General features: G+C 41.2%; 7 non-coding genes across 7 annotated transcripts; 5 read left to right on the top strand and 2 right to left on the bottom strand.

Annotated features, from left to right (window-relative positions):
• Positions 1-2,274: 2,274 nt before the first annotated feature.
• Positions 2,275-2,346, bottom strand: trnae-uuc (transfer RNA glutamic acid (anticodon UUC)). The gene has a single exon. It is a non-coding gene; the product is annotated as a tRNA-Glu (tRNA).
• A 3,395-nt stretch (positions 2,347-5,741) lies between these two features.
• On the top strand, positions 5,742-5,813 carry trnaw-cca (transfer RNA tryptophan (anticodon CCA)). The gene has a single exon. It is a non-coding gene; the product is annotated as a tRNA-Trp (tRNA).
• A 2,494-nt stretch (positions 5,814-8,307) lies between these two features.
• trnaf-gaa (transfer RNA phenylalanine (anticodon GAA)) lies at positions 8,308-8,380 on the top strand. Its single transcript has one exon. It is a non-coding gene; the product is annotated as a tRNA-Phe (tRNA).
• A 135-nt stretch (positions 8,381-8,515) lies between these two features.
• On the bottom strand, positions 8,516-8,589 carry trnan-guu (transfer RNA asparagine (anticodon GUU)). Its single transcript has one exon. It is a non-coding gene; the product is annotated as a tRNA-Asn (tRNA).
• Positions 8,590-9,003: 414 nt separating this feature from the next.
• On the top strand, positions 9,004-9,076 carry trnak-cuu (transfer RNA lysine (anticodon CUU)). Its single transcript has one exon. It is a non-coding gene; the product is annotated as a tRNA-Lys (tRNA).
• Positions 9,077-11,711: 2,635 nt separating this feature from the next.
• On the top strand, positions 11,712-11,783 carry trnaw-cca (transfer RNA tryptophan (anticodon CCA)). The gene has a single exon. It is a non-coding gene; the product is annotated as a tRNA-Trp (tRNA).
• Positions 11,784-12,436: 653 nt separating this feature from the next.
• trnaf-gaa (transfer RNA phenylalanine (anticodon GAA)) lies at positions 12,437-12,509 on the top strand. Its single transcript has one exon. It is a non-coding gene; the product is annotated as a tRNA-Phe (tRNA).
• The last annotated feature ends 5,881 nt before the right edge of the window (positions 12,510-18,390 follow it).

The raw sequence follows: 18,390 nt of genomic DNA, 5'->3' as shown, positions 1-18,390 counted from the left end.
CCTTGTCTGTGTTTGTTTTTTGTTCGTTTCTTTCACTGCAGGTCGTTTCTCTGCTCAGCGCTCTCAAGATAGTATCTGCTATTTTCCTACCTGCTCAGTCTGCGCCGTTCAAAGCGCAGCGTCATTCTCAGCTTGCTCTGCGTTTTCATCAGAAAGACTGTTCCGACGTCACCGCTGCACTGCAACTCTTTCACACCGGCGCCTCACAGACCATGGTTACCACGGCAACGCCTCATCGAGTGACTCCTGGGAGTGGCAAGTTGCCATGGCGACCAGGCAGCTTTAACAGGCAATGCGAGTCTGTGCCTCACTACTGCAATCTTGTGGCTCCTGCTGCTGCGCTTTTGCAACATGAGAGCTTCAACTCGCCGAATTGTGAAATCTAAATACTGCAGGCTCCTCTTCTAGACCTACGTTAACTTACTTATATCATCACTAACTGTTCTAGAGCAAATGTTTTATACATAGACAAGGATTTTAATCGCATTAACAAAATATATGTTACCCTGCTTCACTGGACAATAGTTTCAATTCCAATCGCAACCTCTAGATGGCAGCATAACACCACAAACTACATAATTTAAGCTGATTTGCTATCACTGCGAATCTCTCACACTCTAAACTTTCTATCAATTCCTGCAGTTCGTTGTCATTCCAAGGGATTCTCAGTCCCCTCCTGCCTCAACCTCTTTTGCTTCATATATTAACTTGAATTTTTGAAATCCAAACCCCTCCCGTTTAGGATCTGGTCATGAAGCCATGCTTATCAGCTTTCTGAGATGTTAAGAATCCACCGTCACATTAATTTTCCAGCTTCCCTGCATCAGGTCATTCCTGCAACCTTCTTGTTCCCGGATTTGCACTTCCTCATTTGCCCCCAACTTCATCAAGACACTTAATACAACTTTCAAAGTCCATTTCATTCAATTTGAGCTTCCAGGCACATACGGAAACTATGTCCTACGATTATCAACATTTACACCGCAATAGACAATACACTCTTAGACTGCTCCTGATCAAATCAATAGGTTTTGCAGCAGCCTCAGAGCAACGCATTCCCATCCTCTCAGGTTCTGCAGCGGCCTCAGATCTACGCATTCTTCATCTCTGACCAAAGGCAAGCCCATCTCCAACATCATCTAAAAACGCCTTAACTCTCAAATACCAATTTCCACTGCATTCAGCAGCTCTCTGCTCTCTACAGCAAGCCACTGCACACTACTGACAGCATTCCATCGTTTACTCCCTCAGATCTCTGCCCGTTCAGCAGATCTTGCCTCTACTGTTAATATCCCCTCATTACAACAAATCTCGGCACTCTCTTCAGATCTGCTCACTATTGCAGCATACAAAGTGGCTTTAGTTTACTGTTCAAATCTGGAACTGCTCTCTTCTAGAGCTTCCAACGCTCCAGCTTTCCTCCAATACCTGGATCTAAAATATATATATATATATATACACGGAGAGCTTGACTTCCTCAGCAATTTAGTCATATGTCCGCTCATCCTCTCAGATACTACAAGCTTTAATACATTTTACGAGACTGGAAAACTGTTTGATTTATGAATTATGAGTCTCACTCCCCGGCTGTCCGGGTCGGCCTCTTGTCTCAACCACTGCCGCCGGCCTGAGGGGACCCCCGGCCACATCCTATTCTTCTGCTGCTTATGCGCTGAGCCTTCCAGGCCTCAACCTTGCTGTCCCATCTCCTCTCTTCCATTTCAGCCCCCTCATGCAGTAGGCCGTGCCTCCACCTACCGAGCGGGCCCCGAGGGGGGGGGGGGGTGTTTCTCTGTTTTCGTCTCTCCTAAACGGACCTGAGACACTTTTCCTAAGCTCTCCACGCCGCCCAGCTGCCAGCTTAGCTGCCTGAGGATGCTGCACTGAGTTGCGAAGGATCTGTCCTTTTGTTCTCTTCGTCCCCTTCCTGTCTCTTGCTCCACTAAACGCCCGGGAGCGAGAGGATGCTGCCTGACCTGTCGGGAGCGAGTGTCAGATTGTTGTATGTTATGTGTCTAAACTTTGCTCTTTCTCTATCACTTTTACGTCACCCCTCTCAAGCCCTCGTAGGCAACCAGTGAAATGCGAGGTGATGTGAATAGAGTCAAATACATTGCATCATTCTGTGTATATATATATATATATATATATATATATATATATATATATATATATATATATATATATTTCAAGTAACTGTAGCTTTATTATCATAATGAAAACACATTACACCCATGCCCACAGTTCTGTAACAAAATGACAATAACAAAGACGTTCCCATACCGGGAGTCGAACCCGGGCCGCCTGGGTGAAAACCAGGAATCCTAACCGCTAGACCGTATGGGAAGCTGAGTACCAGAATCATGGACATGCAAAAGTAGCTAGTATATAGTACAATGATTGGTAAAAAAACCACGAAAACTGATATTTCATTACAAACACGTTACAAATTAAAGCAAACTTCAAGCCATTTATATTTATTCTCAATTAACACAAACTCTTCAATTGCTAAAAAATATAAAAAATCTCCCTTTGTGCTTCTCGGAAGGCATACGATGGAGGGAGCACTGCAGTTTTTCAGTCTGGAGAATATTACAAATTAGGAGACTGTGCTTTAAAATATACATGTAGGGCGAGCGACTCTGTTACAAAGAATTGTCACACTGTATGTATTTCCATAATGCGTTGGGACTAAATACGCAGATACATTAAAACTATTTGGAGAATGCGGGCATCGATCCCGCTACTTCTCGCATGCTAAGCGAGTGCTCTACCATTTGAGCTAATTCCCCTTGAATCATGCTAGCGATTCTCATAGACTACATCGCAGCTTGATATGAGCAATTCAGATTGTCCTATAGTTTTTTATTGGTAATGCAGTCTGCCATTTGCAAATTCAAAAAATAAATAAATTAACTAAATAGCAAATATTTCGACTAGAAGTATGTTTTCAATTTCTTCAAAAAGTAGTCTTAGCTCGTTGATTTAGTCGCTTTAAAATCCACCTCTGTCCCGATGCAGCAGCGCTGTGTGCTGTGGCTCGAGCTTGTTTGACGAGGCAGAAATTAAAATGGTATTGAGTGGTGACAAGAGTTTGGTATCAGCTGTTGATTTTCTTCAAACAATCTATTATAATAAAATGAACACATTTATTTATTTTAAAAATAAGTAAAAGTCAACTGTCAGCAGTGGGATTTGAACCGACGCCTCCATTCGGAAACCAAAACACACAATTCTTTGGAAAGACAAAGTCCTTGCATCTGGCATCTTAGACCAGTCGGCCATCCTGACAAGCTGTATTTACTTAAATATAAATTTAATATAAATAAAGGAATCATTTATTTGGTAGAAATAAATGATTAAAAAATGCATAGAGGAATTAATACATTTAGAAATAAATATTTTTAAATAAATAAATGTAGAAATGAATACATGTTTATATTATAAATGTATAAATAAATTAATAAATAGCAAGCTAGAAAACTACATCATATTAATTGATTTGGCGTCTTATTTGAGAAAATACTGAACGACAGAACCAAAGATAATCCACTGGACGTCACCAGAAACAGCTTTGATGACACAAAGTCGTATGATACGAACCCTAAGAATTTTATACCAGATTCATTGTCGCTTAGAAACAACTGCAGCCTCCCTGCCTCAATACAAATAATACCAATACAAAAATCAAATTACATGTATTTAAAAATGAATGGTCTCATCCATCTGGAAAGATTGGTTCTGCATTTATACAGTATCAACCTTAATCTGAGTTGATTAAGGTTGATATGTTGTGCTGCCATAATGATCTATTACGATCTATTACTAGACGCAGCTTACAGGAGAAATGCCCTCGTTTAACATGCTAGGATGATCGACTTCGGCATTCTCCAACTGCTGTTTACATTTTCTAATACGTTATGAGGAAGAAAAATATTTTGTGTCCAAACATGTGTTATTTAATTTGATTGTTTTAATATTCCACATAACATATTACTTTGAAAAACATAATATTTTTTTTTAATACAGTCCTATTTGAGTATTTAAAATATGGTTATATTCAAATGCCAGCAACGGTGTGTTAATTTAACGAAGCGCCTAACGGCGCTCGGAACGTTCGCATTTTTAAATCCTAACGGTCTCTGCTCAGCTGAGTGGAATGTTCACGAGCCGGTTGCCTAGCAGCGTCTCCCCCTCCTTCTCTGCCCCGCCCTCTCGCCCTCTCTCGTTGCTCCAGCTAGGAGTTCAAATTTAGCTTCGTTATATTAGCGCAACTCTTTACTAACTTTTACAAATTAGCTTATTAGGGGCTTCGTGTTTTTAAGATGGTTCAGGTGCAGTCCGGACAGACTGACTGGAGCATCATTACAGTAGACCGCACTGCGCTCGGCTTTGTGTGGCGGCTGATACACAAAATAATGAACGACTATTAAATAAATCACATCTATTGCTTTTTAATGCTAAATATGTATCTGGTATTCTAAGTATTATCTACAATTAATAATTCAGCTCTATTCATATTCAGAATGTAATACAGTATTAAAACTATCAAACTGACTGGAAACATGGAACACATTAATTGCGATCGATTCGATACCAATAGGATTACATAAGAGCTGTTGTGTATAGACAATGTCATAAACGCCGAAATGAACACGGACGGTCTTTATTAAGGGCTGACTCGTTTAGATGTTCGAGACACCTACCAGCCCTATTGCTGCCTTCCACCATGCACGCTATAATATGTATATAGGTGTAACAGATTTTATTCTTCAAATTGTAAATATTTATTACAATTCAAATACTTGTTACTATTGCAATAGATTTTTTGTTTAAAAAAGTTTGGCTTAACTTTGAAATATGCAATAAATAAAAGTAAGTTGTTTAATTTGTGTCTTTTTGTATTGTAAAAATAAGAAAGCATTTTACGTGTTTAGATGTTAAACACCTGTAGATTTGTAAACGTGTTCAGGTGTTTAAAAAGTGTTAGAGCGAATAAACATGTTCACGTGTTTATTACTTAAACACCTTAACGCGTTTATATTCTAAACATGTTTATAAAGTAAACGCCTTGACGCGTTTAAAAAGTGTTACAGATAAGTGTTTATGAATGTTCCAAACTTACACATGGTTTTAGAGTGTAGCTACTGTTGCATGTAAATGAGCTTGATCACCTTCCCATATGGTCTAGCGGTTAGGATTCCTGGTTTTTACCCAGGCGGCCCGGGTTCGACTCCCGGTATGGGAACGTCTTTGTTTTTGTCATTTTGATACAGAACTGTGGTCATGTGTAATGTGTTTTCATTATGATAATAAAGCTACAGTTATAAAATAAAAAAGTATTTAAAAAAAACCTACAGTTACTTGAGGTATATATATATATATATATATATATATATATATATATATATATATATATATATATATATATATATATATATATATATATATATATATAATTTACAGAATGGTACAAATGTATTTGACTCTATTCACATTCCCATCGCAGTTTGTTTTTAGATTATATTAGTCCCTGGTCAAGACAAAGTCTCTCAGGGGTTGGCCTATCATTAGATTGCGGATGTAAGGTCTCTGGTCCCATCGTATAAGCAAGATAGTTTATTCACAAATAAATACATACACTTTTATTTATGTTTCTGTTGGTAAATTAACACATTATCGCATGCGTTCATGTCACGCTGTGCACTCTAACATTGCATCACAAGCAAACAGTACACCAGGACTTCGTGGCGCAACGGTAGCGCGTCTGACTCCAGATCAGAAGGTTGTGTGTTCAAATCACGTCGAGGTCAAAACCGTCTTTATATCTATTCCACTCTATATCATTTTTTAGCGTGTTTGAATTTGAAATCCGGACATTTATTTATACAATTTAGCCCACACAACATATTGATTATATAGCGACAAACAAATTACTTCCTGGGGGGGCAGTTCAGTTTCAATCAAGTTCCAGTCTCTCTGCCATTATCTTGCGCTGCTGTGTTTGGTCAGGTAAAAAGGGCGTGACCAGAGCGGTATGGGCAATCCCGTTAGGTAGCTTGCATGTCAATCTCTCCTTCTTTTCTATTTATATACCCAGCACTGCTTCCGCCCTTCATCTGTGTTTGTTTCTATTCTTTTCATCATTCAGCTTTTCTATTTTTCTGCAGGAGCTCCATCGTTAGTCTTTTCTGCTCCATCCAGTCTCCAGCGCAGCTACAGCGCCGTTCAAAGCGCAGCGTCATTCTCAGCTTGCTCTGTGTTTTCATCAGAAAGACTGTTCCGACGTCACCGCTGCACTACAACTCTTTCACACCGGCGCCTCACAGACCATGGTTACCACGGCAACGCCTCATCTCGTGAACAGTGGGAACAATAGTATTGTGGTTTACTACATAATATCCCACCCATCGTTGGTGTTCAAACAAAGCAGAGTGTTACATTGGGAAAGGGCCGTACCTGTCAGTAAGTATTTTAAATTCATTTGGGAAGGTTTAAGATTGTGAAGAAGTTTAAATATGCTGCGTATTTGCGCATTGGGAACTTTGCATAATGACGTTTTTATTAATGCCACTTTCTTACAGACAGTAGTCAGGGTGATGATACAAGACCAGAGCCAATAAACCTGTTATTTGCTTGTCCTTTCACTACCATATTCTATCGTGCTTGCTCAGAATACGCGTGAATCTTGAAAACATCTTGTTAATATTTAAACAAAGTTTAAATATTTAAACATTGTTTTAATATTCCACATAACATATTACTTTGAAAAACATAATATATTTTTGAATACAGTCCTATTTGAGTATTTAAAATATGGTTATATTCAAATGCCAGCAACGGTGTGTTAATTTAACGAAGCGCCTAACGCCGCTCGGAACGTTCGCATTTTTAAATCCTAACGGTCTCTGCTCAGCTGAGTGGAATGTTCACGAGCCGGTTGCCTAGCAGCGTCTCCCCCTCCTTCTCTGCCCCGCCCTCTCGCCCTCTCTCGTTGCTCCAGCTAGGAGTTCAAATTTAGCTTCGTTATATTAGCGCAACTCTTTACTAACTTTTACAAATTAGCTTATTAGGGGCTTCGTGTTTTTAAGATGGTTCAGGTGCAGTCCGGGCAGACTGACTGCAGCATCATTACAGTATACCGCACTGCGCTCAGCTTTGTGTGGCGGCTGATACACAAAATAATGAACGACTGTTCATTATTTTGTGGCATACAAACATTTTCAAGATCGCAGTGGTGGTAATGTCACGGGTGTCGAATGTGTTGATTATTATTTTATTCAGTATTATCACTTATGATTTTTGAATTTTAATTGGATTGGTTTTCTTTTTTTGCACAGTTTGTTTATTTGAATTATTGTTTAATTTTTGAGCGTTAGATGCATTTTAATGTGTATTTGTTCACTTAACCATACGTCATCCACTCTCTGGTCCAGACCTCCTCTTAGGGCTCCTGTCCAGACGCCTGTTTGGACAGCCCTCTCCATAGGGTGCTGCGCTTCAGCTGAAGGCCTCAGGAGAGATCCTGATATCCTGACATAAACCACGAACGCAAAGGTTCTTGTCAGTACCTCTTTTCAAATGTCTTCAATCACCAAGTTCCACAGTCCTCCCAGAGTGAGTCCACGAAAAAAAAAAAAAAAAAACTGACACTCTCCGTGAACAAAAAAAAACCCAACCCAATCCACACTATTTCATTTTTTTAACGTATTTGAATGTTTGCGGACATTTATTTATACAATTTAGCCTATACAACATATTGATTGTATAGCGATCAAACAGAGATTTATTGTATTGCGATTCATTTTTATGTTTCATTTGATACTGCACAATAAATTAAAGTGAATCCGAAATTACTGTTGACCAGTCTTCATTGACACAGTTGGGTAATAAAGTCATATTAACACTTCCTTGCATGAGATAGAGAACATAGCTATAGAAATACTAGTTTTGAAGAAATTTAAAGTACAGCAAGTAATGATTGGTACCTTTAAGCTTAACAGACCTTTAAGAATTAACAACGACTTTCAATGTACACGTTTTAGAACTCAGCATTTGTTGAGGCAGTTCAAGCGCTGCACTTTCAGGCAGCCAGTTCCAGTGTTTGCCTTTTGGACTTACTCTGGAAGGAATTCAAAAAAAAAAAACATTTGTTGAGAACCGCATTTGGGAGAAAACAACAGTTTCGAAATGCATTTGTAAAGGCATCGGATTCTATTATAGTGTTGCCGAGCTGTTGAACGTTTCTCATTACAGGTTTACTGGATTGCCAAAAAGAATGCTACCTCGAAACACTTGCCTTGTCAAGCCGAAATAGCTCAGTTGGGAGAGCGTTAGACTGAAGATCTAAAGGTCCCTGGTTCGATCCCGGTTTTCGGCAACCAACAAGACGGTATTTGTTTTGTATTATTTTGAACTACAAAAAAAGAGCACATTTATCCTTCAGCGTAATTGGATGAAATAACAGCGTATCAGAGTGCCATTTTCTAATGTGATTAAGAAATGCAAAAAGCATCGTCCCTGGGTGGGCTTGAACCACCAACCTTTCGGTTAACAGCCGAACGCGCTAACCGATTGCGCCACAGAGACCAACCTGTTAAGCCGCCAAAGCATACGGGAGTGATTAGCAAGGCGAGATGCTGCAGAACGTGATCGAGGGAGCAGAACACAGCAGAACCTGAGATCACATCTAAGATGAAAGCAAGATGGGGCAGGAAAGTCTATGTAATCCTTTATGGAAGCACAGCATATGTCGTTTTGTTAGATAACACCCTGGGAGACAACAAAGCAGTGTGTGTAAATAGCTACAATGGAAACCATATACTTACGACTTAATTTTGATACAGAACTGTGGTCATGTGTATTCTGTTTTCATTATGATAATAAAGCTAGAGTTCAGTGGATTATATTTGGAATCTTTGTTTCTGTCATTCAGTATATTCTCAAATAAGATGACAAATTAATAGCTCAGTTGGTTACAGTGAAAGTACCATGCACCAGTCTGCCCGGCTAGCTCAGTCGGTAGAGCATGAGACTCTTAATCTCAGGGTCGTGGGTTCGAGCCCCACGTTGGGCGTCCTTTTTAAATACAAATAGAAGATGTTTCTTCGAGACAACGGAGCAATGTCTGATTCTGTTCACATTGTATACAGTATTGCAACAAAATTACTTATTGGTCATTGTCAAATAGCAATTAAAATGCATGCATCGTTTATAGCTATAACGATATTGAAATAAATAATCTAACTTTTTGGGTTGACTTCAATCCGATTCTTTTTTTTACAATTGTCTTAACATCATTCATGGAGCAACAGTTGGTATGTGCGTAAACCCAATTGGGCCTTGATACGAGAACCCTAGTGTGTGCTGAAATAAATAATGCGGTTTTCTACATTAACAAATGCAGCTTATCAGAATGCCAAGTGGTCTAAGGCGCCAGATTCAAGGACTCTGTCTTTCCAAAGAATTTTGTGTTCTGGTCTCTGAATGGAGGCGTGGGTTCAAATCCCACTTTTGACAGTTCAATTTTACGTATTTTTAAATAGAATACATTTCTTTATTTTACTAGAAAAGATTGTTTTAAGGAAATCAACAGCTGATACGAAACTGTTGTCAGCACTCAATACCATTTTAATTTCCATTTTAAATCCGAATAAAATAGTGTTCCTAACACAAATTGCATTTTTGTTGTAAACAGACTACTTGCTAACCTCACTGAAAATATTTTGTGTCCAAACATGTTATTTAACTTGATTGTTTTAATATTCCAAATAAAATATTAGTTGAAAAACATCGTCTACCACTGGATCGTGGTCTCAGGCTGGGATGTGGACCATTGAGAACAGTATAAACAATCTATTACTAGACGCAGCTTACAGGAGAAATGCCCTCGTTTAACATGCTAGGATGATCGACTTCGGCATTCTCCAACTGCTGTTTACATTTTCTAACACGTTATGAGGAAGAAAAATATTTTGTGTCCAAACATGTGTTATTTAATTTGATTGTTTTAATATTCCAAATAACATATTACTTTGAAAAATATAATATATATTTTTAATACAGTCTTTTTTGAGTATTTAAAATATGGTTATATTCAAATGCCAGCAACGGTGTGTTAATTTAACGAAGCGCCTAACGCCGCTCGGAACGTTCGCATTTTTAAATCCTAACGGTCTCTGCTCAGCTGAGTGGAATGTTCACGAGCCGGTTGCCTAGCAGCGTCTCCCCCTCCTTCTCTGCCCCGCCCTCTCGCCCTCTCGCCCTCTCGCCCTCTCTCGTTGCTCCAGCTAGGAGTTCAAATTTAGCTTCGTTATATTAACGCAATTCTTTACTAACTTTTACAAATTAGCTTATTAGGGGCTTCGTGTTTTTAAGATGGTTCAAGTGCAGTCCGGGCAGACTGACTGGAACATCATTACAGTATACCGCACTGCGCTCAGCTTTGTGTGGCGGCTGATACACAAAATAATGAACGACTGTTCATTATTTTGTGGCATACAAACATTTTCAAGATCGCAGTGGTGGTAATGTCACGGGTGTCGAATGTGTTGATTATTATTTTATTCAGTATTATCACTTATGATTTTTGAATTTTAATTGGATTGGTTTTCCTTTTTTTGCATAGTTTGTTTATTTGAATTATTGTTTAATTTTTGAGCGTTAGATGCATTTTAATGTGTATTTGTTCACTTAACCATACGTCATCCACTCTCTGGTCCAGACCTCCTCTTAGGGCTCCTGTCCAGACGCCTGTTTGGGCAGCCCTCTCCATAGGGTGCTGCGCTTCAGCTGAAGGCCTCAGGAGAGATCCTGATATCCTGACATAAACCACGAACGCAAAGGTTCTTGTCAGTAACTCTTTTCAAATGTCTTCAATCACCAAGTTCCGCACTCCTCCCAGAGTGAGTCCACGAAAAAAAATAACAAAACGAAACTGACACTGTCCGTGCACAAAAAAAAAACCCAACCACTCGCTGTCTAATCTCGTCCTCTTTATTTTCGTTTACTTCCCTCGGCTTCTCTCTCTTTCCTATTCCGGTATCTCCTCGTTCCATGCTCCCAGTCTCTTAGTTCCTCACCCTTTTAATACCTCAAAGCCCTTTTAATTCCAGGTGTGTACAGGTACCTGCAATTGTTTGGGGCGGGAACTGAGGTCAGTGTGCACCGTGCTTGTGATAAACAAAACAAAAAAATACTTTAATTACGAACTCCGTTTCACCCGTGCACCAAACAAAATAGACAAATAACAATCAACACAGCAAAAAACACAGTGCAAACATTAGATGAGAAAAGCCCCTTTGTGCCAGTGCGCATTCAGAGGAGACGCGCTGAGAGAATCCGTCTTCTGTGTCACTCAGTACTGCCAGCTTTTCCCTATTGGTGATATATTGGTCAGCATAGCTGCTTTCCAAGTAATTGACCAGAGACGATTCCCAGCCAGTACAACTGTGTTTATGCCCACGTTTCAAATAATGAAATTTATAAAAGCAAATCGCATTGTTTTATGTTTTCTTTACTTTTAAAGCTGAGAATCAAACCCACTTCCGACAACTTAATAGCCCTGCTGGCTACGAACACGTATTGAGTCGGCTGTTTCCCATGACCCTGGTGATACCGAGTGTTTTCCTAGTATCAGCGTCGGCATAACCATGTGTTTGGCATGCTTGCTGTACACTCTAGCATTGCATAATAAGCTGGCATTACCCCAGGACTTCGTGGCGCAACGGTAGCGCGTCTGACTCCAGATCTGAAGTTTGCGTGTTCAAATCACGTCGAGGTCAAAGACGCCTTTGTTTTTATTCTGCACTATTTAATTTTTTAACGTGTTTGAATTTGACTGTTTCCGGACATTTATTTATACAATTTAGCCTATACAACATATTGATTGTATAGCGATCAAACAGAGATTTATTGTATTGCGATTCATTTTTATGTTTCATTTGATACTGCACAATAAATTAAAGTGAATCCGAAATTACTGTTGACCAGTCTTCATTGACACAGTTGGGTAATAAAGTCATATTAACACTTCCTTGCATGAGATAGAGAACATAGCTATAGAAATACTAGTTTTGAAGAAATTTAAAGTACAGCAAGTAATGATTGGTACCTTTAAGCTTAACAGACCTTTAAAAATTAACAACGACTTTCAATGTACACGTTTTAGAGCTCAGCGTTTGTTGAGGCAGTTCAAGCGCTGCACTTTCAGGCAGCCAGTTCCAGTGTTTGCCTTTTGGACTCTGGAAGGAATACAAAAAAAAAAAAAAAAAAACATTTGTTGAGAACCGCATTTGGGAGAAAACTTAACAGTTTCGAAACGCATTTGTAAAGGCATCGGATTCTATTATGGTGTTGCCGAGCTGTTGAACGTTTCTCATTACAGGTTTACTGGATTGCCAAAAAGAATGCTACCTCGAAACACTTGCCTTGTCAAGCCGAAATAGCTCAGTTGGGAGAGCGTTAGACTGAAGATCTAAAGGTCCCTGGTTCGATCCCGGGTTTCGGCAAACAACAAGACGATATTTGTTTTGTATTATTTTGAACTAAAAAAAGAGCACATTTATCCTTCAGCGTAATTGGATGAAATAACAGCGTATCAGAGTGCCATTTTCTAATGTGATTAAGAAATGCAAAAAGCATCGTCCCTGGGTGGGCTTGAACCACCAACCTTTCGGTTAACAGCTAACCGATTGCGCCACAGAGACCAACCTGTTAAGCCGCCAAAGCATACGGGTGTGATTAGCAAGGCGAGATGCTGCAGAACGTGATCGAGGGAGCAGAACACAGCAGAACCTGAGATCACATCTAAGATGAAAGCAACACGGGGCAGGAAAGTCTATGTAATCCTTTATGGCAGCACAGCATATGTCTTTTTGTTAGATAACACCCTGGGAGACAACAAAGCAGTTTGTGTAAATAGCTACAATGGAAACCATATACTTATGACTTAATTTTGATACAGAACTGTGGTCATGTGTAATCTGTTTTAATTATGATAATAAAGCTAGAGTTCAGTGGATTATATTTGGAATCTTTGGTTCTGTCATTCAGTATATTCTCAAATAAGATGACAAATTAATAGCTCAGTTGGTTACAGTGAATGTACCATGCACCAGTCAGCCCGGCTAGCTCAGTCGGTAGTGCATGAGACTCTTAATCTCAGGGTCGTGGGTTCGAGCCCCATGTTGGGCGTCCTTTTTAAATACAAATTGAAGATGTTTCTTCGAGACAACGGAGCAATGTCTGATTCTGTTCACATTGTATACAGTATTGCAACAAAATTACTTATTGGTCATTGTCAAATAGCAATTGCTATTGTAAAATGCATGCATCGTTTATAGCTATAACGATATTGAAATAAATAATCTAACTTTTTGGGTTGTTAACCCATTACTTGTTCCCTGAAAAAGGCCTTTTTGTATAACTCTGAAATGTACATTATTTTTCAGTTTTTGGTAACCTAAACTTTTTTTTTTAATCTCTGGCAGTTTACCGCTTACCTTTGTACCATTTCAGGTTATTCACTGGACTTGAACTGCTTAAATTTCAATAAAAACTGGAAAAATGGGGGTGTTCTAAAACATTTGACCGGTAGAATATATATATATATATATATATATATATATATATATATATATATATATATATATATATATATATTAGGCAGCCTATTTCCACGCCAGCAAGAAGTGCCAGCAAACAGAAGAGCCTCAACAAAAGAGCTGGGAGTCTAGATGTGGGAGTCTAGCTGTGGGAGTCTAGCTGTGGGAATGCAGTGAGGGGAGGCCTGCGCTGAGATGCTGTTCGAATAGATCCGAACCTAACAGCGCTCTGGAAGAAGCCATCTACTAGTCAGGTCTGTACCCTCCACCCCACCGCTCCCACTGTGCCTATTTGTCTTACCTGTCCTGCTGTAACTGTCTCTCACATCCCTGTTCTGTCCTCTCGTCCTCGTCCTCTGCCCTCTCTCCGCCGCTGCTCCTCCAACCCCTCTAACCTCATCCCTCTGTCTCTCCCCCCCCTCCCGCACACTCTCTGGTGCACTCTGGAACTGTCACTCTTCTGCTAACAAAGCTGATTTCATCTCTGCCTTTGCCTCCCACCTCTCTCTCTCTCGATTTCCTTGCTCTCACTGAAAACTGGCTGTCCCCTGATAACACTGTAATTCCTGCTGCCCTGTCCTCTCTCTACATCCTGTCCCATACTGTCACTGGACAGGGAGGTGGGACTGGTCTTCTCCTCTCACCCTCCTTACTCTTTTCGGTCCCCTCCGACCTCTCCTCACTCTCTTTTAATACCTTTGAATTTCATACTGTCCAACTAACCTCTCCCTGTGAACTCCTGTTAATTGTACTGTACCGTCCCACTGAACCTCTCGCTCACTTTCTAGATGAACTTGACTATCTACTCTCCTCCGTCCTCTCTGTCTACCCCAACTGTCCTGTTAGGTGACTTCAGTATCCATCTCTCCAACCCCAGCCACTCTGCCGGATTCCTCCCTCTCCTTCACTCCTTCGACTTCTGTCTCTCTCCACCCCCCCTACCCACAAAGCTGGCTGTCAACTGGACCTCACCCTCTCTTTTTCTCTGTCTCTCCCCGCTCCTCCTACCCCCACTGTCACCTCTTGTCGTAACCTCCGCTCTCTCCCCCTGTGTCCTTGCCTCCACTGCTCTCTCTCACCTCCCTCCTATCGACTCCTTCTCACAACTCTCCATAGACTCTGCTACCTCCACCCTCTTCTCCTCACTCCTCCCTCGACTCCCTCTGTCCCCTCAGCTTCCGACCTGCTCGCCCCTCCTCTCCCCAACCCTGGCTCTCCTCTGCGCTCCGCTCAGAAAGAATCACATCTGCTGAAAAGAAATGGAAGAGAACCAACTCCCTGCTGCCCTAGACCTTTACCGCACTCTCCTCTCCTCCTTCTCCTCTACTCTCTCCTCTGCTAAATGTACTTATTTCCAATCTGTAATCCAAGCCTCCACTAACAACCCAAGTAAACTATTCTCTACCTTCTCCTCCCTCCTAAACCCTCCCCACTCCTCCTCCCTCCTCTATCTCTTCTGATGACTTTGCCTCTTTCTTCTCTTCTAAAATCTCAGATATCCGCAAACTCTTTAACACCACTTCCTCCCCCGCACCCCCTCCTACTCCAACCCCTACACCAACTGCATCCCCTACTAACTCACCCTCCTTCTCCAGCTTCTCTCCCCTCTCAGACTCTGACCTCTCCTCCCTGCTCCAGGGTCACAAACCCACCACGTGTGCCCTGGACCCCCTCCCTACTCACCTCTTTCAAGCTGCTGCTCCTGCTCTACTTCCCTTCATCTCCTCCCTTCTCAACACCTCTCTCCTTTCTGGTATCTTTCCCTCTGCCTTCAAACAAGCCTCTATCACTCCCCTCCTCAAAAAACACCCTCGACCCCACCTCCCTCCAGAGCTACCGTCCTGTCTCCCTCCTACCCTTCCTCTCCAAAACCCTAGAGCGGGCTGTACACCGCCAGCTCTCTGCTTTTCTGTCCAGCCACTCTCTGCTCGACTCTCTCCAATCTGGCTTCCGCTCTGCTCACTCCACTGAAACCGCCCTCCTGTCTGTCACTAACTCACTGAACTCTGCAAGAGCAGCCTCTCTATAATTATAATAATTTATTTCTTAGCAGACGCCCTTATCCAGGGCGACTTACAAGATATCACATTATTTTTACATACAATTACCCATTTATACAGTTGGGTTTTTACTGGAGCAATCTAGGTAAAGTACCTTGCTCAAGGGTACAGCAGCAGTGTCCCCACCGGGAATTGAACCCATGACCCTCCGGTCAAGAGTCCAGAGCCCTAACCACTACTCCACACTCTCTGTCCTCTGTCCTAATTCTCCTCGACATCTCTGCTGCCTTTGACACTGTCGATCACTCAATTCTACTATCCTCTCTCGCTGAACTGGGAATCTCTGGCACTGCTCTGGCCTGGTTCTCCTCTTAACTATCCAACCACACATACCAAGTAACCTGACGTGGAGTAACTTCCACACCTCGCCCACTCACAACAGGAGTCCCCCAAGGGTCAGTCTTGGGTCCTCTCCTTTTCTCTCTCTACACCTGCTCCCTGAGCCCCCTCATCGCATCCTATGGTTTCTCAGACCATTTCTATGCTGATGATGCTCAGATTCTCTCTAAATCTGACCTCTCTAAATCTGACCTCCTTTTCTTTCCCTCCTCCTCCTCCTCTGATCTCTCTATCTCCATTCCTCTGGAATCTACCACACTCTCTCCCTCCTCCTCAGCTAAGAAACTCGGAGTCACCCTGGACCCATGCCTCTCTTATTCCCAGCACATCTCCACTCAGACACGCACTTGCCGATTCTTCCTGAGCAACATATGAAGAATCCGACCCTTCCTCACCAACTACGCTACACAGCTCCTGGTCCAGGCCCTGGTACTCTCCCATCTAGACAACTTCAACTCCCTCCTGGCTGGCCTCCCTGCGTCCGCCACCTCTCCGCTCCAGCTCATCCAGAACTCCGCTGCTCGCCTGGTGTTCTCTCTGCCTCGCTTCTCCTACGCAACCCCACTGCTCCGCTCACTCCACTGGCTCCCAATCACCGCTCGCATCCAGTTCAAGACTCTTGTACTAGCCTACAGATGCCTTGACCAGACTGCACCCAGCTACCTCCAGACCCTCATCTCTCACTACACCTCCACTCGACCTCTCCGCTCCTCCTGCACTAGAGGACTGGCTCTACCTCCTCTACGCTCCCCTGCCTCCATAACCTGCTCCTTCTCCACCCTCGCCCTGCAGTGGTGGAATGACCTTCCTACAGATGTCAGGACTGCCCAGTCCCTGACCACCTTCCGGCGCCTCCTCAAGACTCACCTCTTCAGACAGCACCTGTAGAACTCCTCTGTTTTTCCCTCTGGACACATCACTATTCCTTAAATGCGCTTCACTTGCTCTTATCTGCCCCCTATTTTACTGCATCTAATCCTGTACTTTAGAGTACTCTAATCTGTCAAGTGTTATTTAATCTGTAGTATTTTGTATTTAATTATATCCTGATGTAACTATCACTGACACTGTTATCTGCTCCGTTATTGAATTGTATTTTGTCGTACTTGTACTTGCTAGAACCAAAGTCATTGTATTTATCTTGCTCTTAATTGTATTATTACTTGCTCTGTGATTCTTGAAATGTATTTTGGTTTACGACTATAAGTCGCCCTGGATGCAGCAGCAAAGGTCATTCAAAATGATCTAGACAGCATTCAGAACTGGGCAGACACATGGCAAATGACATTTAATAGAGAAAAGTGTAAGGTACTGCACACAGGCAATACATTTCTCCCCCCTTCCTTTCTATATTGGTTAATTGTGGGCTCTAGTATTTTTTATTTTTTTTAAAACATCACTGAGTCCCTTGTCCCTGTGCAACCACAATGTAGAAACATATAGAGAATGTATGGGAATGGTCAATAAACATCACTGCTGTTTCTCTTAAAGCATGTTTATTTATTTATAATACTGGACCCTGTCTTAATACTGTTTTACATTCTGAATATGAATATAGCTGAATTATTAATTGTAGATAATAGCAGTGCGGTATACTGTAATGATGCTCCAGTCAGTCTGCCCGGACTGCACCTGAACCATCTTAAAAACACGAAGCCCCTAATAAGCTAATTTGTAAAAGTTAGTAAAGAGTTGCGCTAATATAACGAAGCTAAATTTGAACTCCTAGCTGGAGCAACGAGAGAGGGCGAGAGGGCGGGGCAGAGAAGGAGGGGGAGACGCTGCTAGGCAACCGGCTCGTGAACATTCCACTCAGCTGAGCAGAGACCGTTAGGATTTAAAAATGCGAACGTTCCGAGCGGCGTTAGGCGCTTCGTTAAATTAACACACCGTTGCTGGCATTTTAATTTTGAAGAAAACCATATTTTAAATACTCAAATAGGACTGTATTAAAAAAAAAAAAATTCTTCAGTTCCAGACTGTTTTCCAACGAATAAAAAGAAGTGTGTATTTATAATAAGTATATTTGTTATGATATTAAGACTAAACAAATGTGCTACAGTTTGGTGTATAATTTATGTATTTATTAAATGTTGTAGTATTTCTTTTTTAATATTGTATTGTTTTCACAAAATAACATCCATACATTATCAGTTCATCTGCTAGAGTAATCAAATCACAAATATTACTCGTCAGTAATTCATACATAGACACGCTGTGGTAACTTCAATTAGTTAAAATGTAAGGCTGGATTCAAGTTTAACCAAATAAATAAGTAAATACATTAATAACGACATGAAACAAAAATACGTTTTGGTAGCTCATACGTAGGCCTATTTAAATTACAAAATGCGACCTGTTTTAGAAATTGATTTATATACTACCTG

Source organism: Acipenser ruthenus, chromosome 32, assembly GCF_902713425.1.
Source record: "Acipenser ruthenus chromosome 32, fAciRut3.2 maternal haplotype, whole genome shotgun sequence".
Lineage (NCBI taxonomy): Eukaryota > Metazoa > Chordata > Actinopteri > Acipenseriformes > Acipenseridae > Acipenser > Acipenser ruthenus.
This window is presented reverse-complemented; position numbering and strand designations above follow the sequence as displayed.